Here is an 8,560-nt window from a genome sequence, read left to right on the forward strand (position 1 = left end):
GATAGCGAGGATCACTTCATGGCACAGACTGCTCAGCCCCTCGCACGTTCAGACCGTGCATTCCCCAATGGTCGCCATCCCACTTCTGATTATTTGAATCAGCTGTGTAGCGCTACTGCAGAAAACAAAACCCAGGAGCGATTTTTGTGAACCTGCTCTAGGCCTGCCGTCTCGATGGTCAATTGTGTAAATTGTTGCAACGGGTAAAGGATCCTGTTTAAATTATTTCGTCTACGGAAAATTAAAACAATCTGTCACGACTGTCAATACAATTTCTTCTACACACAAATGGGCCCACTCACACAACTTCCTACAAACGCACAGACAGATTAAATAACACAGAACAAAGAATCACAAATCTAGCTGTAAACAGGGTTCACAGAATGACAAAGGATATGCAACTTTGTTATATGAAAAAGCAAGCACACTATCATGTAGGAACTATGATGATTGCACATAAGGAGTCTAAACAACGTTCCCTCTAAACCGCGTGTGTGCGGGGCTGTGCACCTCTTCCAGAACTGCCACGCAGAAGAAATGCCAGACTGCACAGACGCAAGACATTGAACTTCACTGAGTTGGCCACATGCCTTTACAATACATAGATCAATGTTTTTTTCTGTGATCTAATCAACATGCATCAACAGGCCTTTTCAATACAACAAAACAAATCTAACTTTGCAAGATTGAGTCTGTGATTTTGTTGTAGGCAGAGCCAGTGTGCAGCGGAGTGGAATTCTGTTGGCGGGTAGCCCACAAGCTGGTCTTTCAATCATCTGCAAGTGAATGCTCTTTTCAGATCAGAGCCACGCGTGTGCACATTTGTGGATATTCTTTGATTAGTGAGTTATTAGCCCAGGTATAGATACGTATATGTCGGCAATGGAGATTTACTGCTTCCCACAAGAGGACAAAACATGCAGGCTACATTTCAAAATGTCTTTGAAAGCCAGTCAGGTAAAAAGCTTATGTCTTAATTAAAGGAGCACTGTTGTATTTTGAGACAGGCTTGAATATTCAAATTAACAAATAGGCAGAGGGTAGCTTGATTTGTCTAATTCTCTGTATGGTGTTAATCATTCATTTTATTTTCTACGGTGGTTTCTTGCGTCATAACAACAGAATACAATGCAATTGACAGTCACCTATTTGGCCCATAGAGTTAGATCAAGTAAAACATGAATTATTAATGTCAAGCGCTTCATAATGGCAAAACATGTTTAATAGTCTCATGTAATGTAGCCCTGCATTGAACATCACATATAGGCTACTGTAGGCTGTATCTGTGGCCGACCAGCTCAAATTGGTATTATGTAGCAAAATTTGAAATTTGTGTTTTTTACTTTGGATAAAAGTAGAGACTCGGAGCTAGAAAAAGGTATATCATACACTCCAGTTGAGGAACAATGGGAAAGTAATTTTGCTTTGAAAGTTGATAAACTTGAAAACTCACTTTTGAGAAAATGTTTTGGTACTACTACTGGAGAGACCTCCTTTGTCTGCACCCATTCAGCATCGTTCACACCCTCTTAAGCATTAGCCACACCCATATCTTTAAGGGTTGTTCCAAGGGTTCTGTACTAACAACAGCAGTCAAGCACCCAAGCTAACCTGCTAGCTACTCCCAGACACAAATGAGTGAACAGCTCACTGAACATTACTCGCTCTAGCAGAGCTGGTTAGGCTGTTAATGTTATCCAGAGCGTTGGTGACTGCAACTGTGATGTCAGATCGTCCGTTCGTAAATTCAGGGCGTTTCGCTTTGCGGAGCATTCCGAGCGCACACTGGGCGATGAGTACGGTTGATCCGAACGTTCTGACCTCACAATGGCAGTCAAGCATCCAAGCATCCACACTGGCTAGCTTGCTAGCAGCTTCCAGACACAAATGTAAGAACACCCCACTGACCACTGTACTCACCCTAGCAGAGCTGGTTAGGTTGTTTTCATGTTTTCCAGAGCGTTGATGACTGTAACTGTGCTGCTGGCAAGAATTTCATTATGCTTTTGTCCATCTGTACAAACAATAGTACTCAAGTATAAACAGCATGGGACCAAGCAGCCGTCATACCGCTCAGGAAGGAGACGCGTTCTGTCTCCTAGAGATGAATGTACTTTGGTGCGAAAAGTGCAAATCAATCCCAGAACAACAGTAAAGGACCTTGTGAAGATGCTGGAGGAAACAGGTACAAAAGTATGGGTATCCACAGTAAAACGAGTCCTATATCGACATAACCTGAAAGGCCGCTCAGCAGGGAAGAAGCCACTGCTCCAAAACTGCCATAAAAAAAGCCAGACTACGATTTGCAACTGCACATGGGGACAAAGATCATACATTTTGGAGAAGTGTCCTCTGGTCTAATGACACAAAAATAGAACTGTTTGGCCATAATGACCATCGTTATGTTTGGAGGGAAAAAAGGGGAGGCTTGTAAGCCGAATAACACCATCCCAACCGTGAAGCACGGGGTGGCAGCATCATGCTGTGGGGGTGCTTTGCTACAGGAGGGACTGGTGCACTTCACAAAATAGATGGCGTCATGAGGTAGGAAAATTAGGTGGATATATTGAAGCAACATCTCAAGACATCAGTCAGGAAGTTAAAGCTTACTCGCAAATCGATCTTCCAAATGGACAATGACACCAAGCATACTTCCAAAGTTGTGGCAAAATGGCTTAAGAACAACAAAGTCAAGGTATTGGAGTGGCCATCACAAGCCCTGACCTCAATTATATAGAACATTTGTGTGCAGAACTGAAAAAGCGTGTGCGAGCAAGGAGGCCTACAAACCTGACTCAGTTACACCAGCTCTGTCAGGAGGAATGGGCCAAAATTCACCCAACTTATTGTGGGAAGCTTGTGGAAGGCTTCCCAAGTTAAACAATTTTAAGGCAATGCTACCAAATACTAATTGAGTGTATGTAAACTTCTGACCCACTCGGAATGTGATGTAAGAAATAAAAGCTGAAATAAATCATTCTCTCTAGTATTATTCTTACATTTCACATTCATAAAATAAAGTTGGGATCCTAACTGACCTAAGACAGGCATTTTTTACTAGGATAGAGTAGGCAAAGACTCTACTCTATCTGCTTTAGCACTCAGAGTACACGGAGGAATGCTTGCTTACAGCAGGCAGATGTGACATTGTCATTCCAGGTGGACAAACTAAATGGATTCGTTCCTGTATCCAAAGAGGGGCCCCTTCAATGATGAAATGGTGTTATTTGGAGTGATCTGGGGCCTGACCTACAAAGTCAGGTTGTGAAAACATCAAAAACCCCATCTCGAAAAGTTGACATTGCAGTAGTGAATACTACCAAACATGAAATTACCTTACCAAGACAAACAATGCTAGGGACATTACAGAGGGGGGTAGCGTATAACCCAGTTCCTGTGCCTAGTGGAGAAAAGGTTACTGTAGCACAGGTTCATGACAGATCCCCACCAGAGCCTGGACCTGACACGGGTCACACAGGGTGGGTGGGAGGCACCTGTAGATTTACAGCACTTGAGCCAAGAACAACAAGAACTAGTCAAACAGATGCTCAGAGAGGAATTAGCATTTTTTTTTGCCAAAGATGACATGTACATCGGGGCATCCCATACCCCCGTATTCACGAAATACTTGATGGTTTGGGAGGAAACTCATGGTTTACAGTTTTAGATAAAGGAAAGGCATACCATCAAGGCTTTGTGTGTCCAGATAACACACTGCCCTTAGCACGCCTTGAGCCTAATACGTATGGAACAGAATTCCTTATCAAACAGGCTTATCAAACAGTCCCTCTGCCTTCCAACGACGCAGGGAGGAAAGTTCAGAGGATATAAGAGAATCTGTATACCATATTTGGATGATGTGCTTTTTTTTTTGTCAGTCATTTGAACAACACGTGGAAGATGTCCAATCAAATCAAATGTTATTGGTCACATGCACGTGGTTAGCGGATGTTAATGCGAGCGTGGCTAAATGCTTGCGCTTCTAGTTCCGACCATGCAGTAATATCTAACAAGTAATCTAACAATTTCACATCAACTACCTTTTACACACAAGTGTAAAGGAATGAAAAAGAATATGTACATATAAATATATGAATGAGCAATGGCTGAACGGCATAGGCAAGATGCAGTAGATGGTATAGAGTACAGTATATACAGATGAGATGAGTAATGTAGGGCATGTAATGATTATATAAAGTGGCATTGTTTAAAGTGACTAGTGATACATTTACTACATCCGATTTTTTATTATTAAAGTGGCTAGAGATGGAGTCAGTATGTTGGCAGCAGCCACTCAATGTTAGTGATGGCTGTTTAACAGTCTGATGGCTTTGAGATAGAAGCTGTTTTTCAGTCTCTCGTTCCCAGCTTTGATGCACCTGTACTGACCTCGCCTTCTGGATGATAGCGAGGTGAACAGTCCATGGCTCAGGTGGTTGTTGGCCTGGATGATCTTTTTGGCCTTCCTGTGACATTGGGTGGTGTAGGTGTCCTGGAGGGCAGGTAGTTTGCCCCCGGTGATGCGTTGTGCAGACCTCACTACCCTCTGGAGATCCTTACGGTTGTGGGCAGAGCCGTTGCTGTACGCGGCGGTGATACAGCCCGACAGGATGCTCTCGATTATGCATCTGTAGAAGTTTGTGAGTGTTTTTGGTGACAAGCCAAATTTCTTCAGCCTCCTGAGTTTGAAAAGGCGCCGTTGTGCCTTCTTCACCACGCAGTCTGTGTGGGTGGACCATTTCAGTTTGTCCGTGACGTGTATGCCGAGGAACTTAAAACTTTCCACCTTCTCTACTACTGTCTCCTCGATATGGATAGGGGGGTGCTTCCTCTGCTGTTTCCTGAAGTCCACGATCATCTTCTTTGTTTTGTTGACGTTCAGTGTGAGGTTATTTTCCTGACACCACACGCCCTCACCTCCTCCCTGTAGGCCATCTAGTTGTTGTTGGTAATCAAGCCTACCACTGTAGTGTCGTCTGCAAACTTGATGATTGAGTTAGAGGCGTCCATGGCCACGCAGTCATGCGTGAACAGGGAGAACAGGAGAGGGCTGAGAACGCACCCTTGTGGGGCCCCCGTGTTGAGGATCAGCGGGGTGGAGATGTTGTTTCTTACCCTCACCACCTGGGGGCGTCCCGTCAGAAAGTCCAGGCGGGGTCGAGACCCAGGGTCTCGAGCTTAGTGATGAGTTTGGAGTGTACTATGTATTAAATGCTGAGCTATAGTCGATGAACAGCATTCTTACATAGGTATTCCTCTTGTCCAGATGGGTTAGCGCAGTGTGCAGTGTGATTGCGATTGCGTTGTCTGTGGACCCATTAGGGCGGTAAGGAAATTGGAGTGGGTCTAGGGTGTCAGGTAGGGTGGAGGTGATATGATCCTTGACTAGTCTCTCAGAGCACTTCATGTTGCTACGGGGCGATAGTCATTTAGCTCAGTTACCTTAGCTTTCTTGGGAACAGGAACAATGGTGGCCCTCTTGAAGCATGTGGGAACAGCAGACTGGGATAGGGATTGATTGAATATGTCCATAAACACACCAGCCAGCTGGTCTGCGCACGCACTGAGGAAGAGCTAGGGATGCCGTCTGGGACGGTAAGCGGGCCGTGTCGTTTGGTAGCAGGCCGTGTCGGTGGGACTGTATTGTCCTCAAAGCGAGCAAAGAAGTTGTTTAGTTAGACATCGTGGTCCTCGACGGGACTGGCTTTCTTTTTGTAGTCCGTGATTGACTGTAGACCCTGCCACATACCTCTTGTGACTGAGCCGTTGAATTACGACTCTACTTTGTCTCTATACTGACGCTTAGCTAGTTTGATTGCCTTGCGGAGGTAATAGCTACACTGTTTGTATTCGGTCGTGTTTCCGGTCGCCTTGCCCTGATTAAAAGCAGTGGTTCGCACTTTCAGTTTTGCTCGAATGCTTCCATCAATCCACGGTTTCTGGTTGGGGAAGGTTTTAATAGTCGCCGTGGGTAAAACATCATCGATGCACTTGCTAATAAACTCGCTCACCTAATCAGCATATACATCAATGTTGTTGTTCGACGCTATCCGGAACATATCCCAGTCCACGTGATCAAAGCAATCTTGAAGCGTGGAATCAGATTGGTCGGACCAGCGTTAAACAGACCTGAGCACGGGTGTTTCCTGTTTTCGTTTCTGTCTATAGGCTGGGAGTAACAAAATGGAGTCGTGGTCAGATTGGCCAAAAGGAGGGCGAGAGAGGGCTTTGTATGCGTTGCGGAAGTTAGAGTAACAATGATCCAGAATATTGCCAGACCCGGGTCGTGCATTCGATATGCTGATAAAATTTAGGTTGCCTTTTTTTCAGATTAGCCTTGTTAAATTCCCCAGCTACAATAAACGCAGCTTTAGGATATGTGGTTGTCATGCCCTGACAGTAGGAGAGCCCTTGGTTCTCTATGGTGTTGTAGGTCAGGGCGTGACTAGGGGGTGTTCAAGTTCAATATTTCTATGTTGGTGTTTTGCATGGTTCCCAATTAGAGGTAATCGTTGCCTCTAATTTGGGATCATATTTAGGTAGCCATTTTTCCCACCTGTGTTTGTGGGATATTGTTTTGTGTATGTGCATGTGGCACCACTACTTTCAAGTATTCTTTGTTGGTTTATTGTTTTTTGAAGAAGTTTCACTTTATTAAAAGATGTGGAACTCAACACACGTTGCGCCTTGGTCCGTCTCTTATCACGAACGTGACAGAATATCCCACCAAGAAAGGGCCAAGGAGGATAAATTGAGTTGGACCTGGGAAGAGATAATGGGAGGACACAAGACCCTTCCTTGGGGGGAGTCGCCAAGGAGCATAGGGGGACAGCGACGATGCCGGGGGCCGCGGCCACAGAAACCCCAAGATATTTTTTTTGGGGGGTTGGTCGAGCCGAGGGGAGTGCCAGAGCCCGCCTGGGAGTCGATGGAACAATGTGTGTGTCAGTCCGCTGCCAAAGAGACCCCAATCATTTTTGGGGGGGAGGCACATGGAGCTGGCGGCCGAGCAGAGGGAGGAGCCAGAGGCCGTCAGGGAGGCGATGGAGAAGTTGGGGGAGAGATAGAGGAGAAAGATGTTGGTCAAGTGTTTTCTGCTCAACATTCGACCTGAAGAGCCAGTCAGCAGTCTGGTGAAGTCTGTGCCGGCTTCACGCATTTGGCCCTCAGTGCGCCTCCTCAGTCCGATACGTCCTGTGCCTGCTCCCTGTACTTGCCCTGAAGAGCGTGTCACCAGTCCGGTGCAACCTGTGCCGGCTCCACGCATCAGGCGTCTAGTGCGCCACCCCAGCCCGGTACGTCTTGTGCTGGTTCCCCGCACTCGCCCTGAAATGCGTGTCATCAGTCCGGTGATACCTGTACCGGCTCCACATACTAGGCCCCCAGTGCGCCTCCCCAGCCTGGAGCATCCTGTGCCGGCTCCACGCACTCGACGTGAGGAGCGTGTCATCAGTCCGGTGCAACCTGTGCCGGCTCCACGCATCAGGCCTCCAGTGAGCCTCCCCAGTTCGGTATGTCCTGTGCCTGCTCCCCGCACTCGTCCTTAAGTGCGTGTTAACAGTCCGGTGCCACCTGTACCGGCTCCACTCACTAGGCCTCTGGCGACGGTTCACAGTCCAGAGCTTCCGGCAACGGTTCACAGTCCGGAACCTCCAGCGACGGTCAACAGTCCGTAACCTCCAGTGACGGTCAACAGTCCGGAACCTCCAGCGAGGGTCAACGGTCCGGAGCTTCCCGGGACGGTCACGAGACTGGACATTGATGAGTAGTATACTCGGGAGCGGTGGGCGATATCCGTCAGGTACTCAGGCAGCTAAATAAATGGGGTATTAAACTCACGGCTGATAGTTGTGACCTATTCAAGAATGAGGTCAGTTATTTCTGATAAATAATTTATTCTGATGGTTACAGAATGGATCTTAAATAAATTGTAGTCATGCAAGATCTGGTCAACAGGCCACCAACAAACGTGAGAGAGCTGGGGAAACTACTGGGGTTTCTAGGGTACTGCAGGGATTATGTACAGAACTTCAGCATCTGGGAAGAGGAGGACCAAGATAGCTATGCAGTTGGGATAGGGTCTACCCCACCAGAAAGTTATATGGGATGATGCTCACCAGAGAGCATTAGAGTGTGTTGACTAATCCACCTGTGCTTGCTTACCCAGTATATAGGACCATTTTATCCTGCATGTTGATGCCTCTGAAGAGGGATTGGGAGGTGTGTTATACCAACAAAAAAGTAGCAACTGAGAGTCATTGGATACGTCTCCTCACACTGACACAAGCAGAGAGAAACTATCACCTGCACTCGGGGAAACTGGAATTCTTGGCCCTCAAACAGGCAGTGACTGAGCGGTTCCGAGATGCTCTCTTTTATGCTCCCTCTGTGACAGTGTACAGTGATAATAACCCCTTGACATACGTACTAACTACAGCGAGACTGAATGCCACCGGTAATCTCTGGGTGGCGGAGCTGTCAGACTTCAATCTCACACTGAAGTATCGTCCCGGAAAGGTAAACACTGACGCAGAGTTTCTGTCACGTTCTCCTTTGCATG

The sequence above is a fragment of the Oncorhynchus keta genome, chromosome 11 (genome assembly GCF_023373465.1).
Source record: "Oncorhynchus keta strain PuntledgeMale-10-30-2019 chromosome 11, Oket_V2, whole genome shotgun sequence".
Classification (NCBI taxonomy): Eukaryota; Metazoa; Chordata; class Actinopteri; order Salmoniformes; family Salmonidae; genus Oncorhynchus; species Oncorhynchus keta.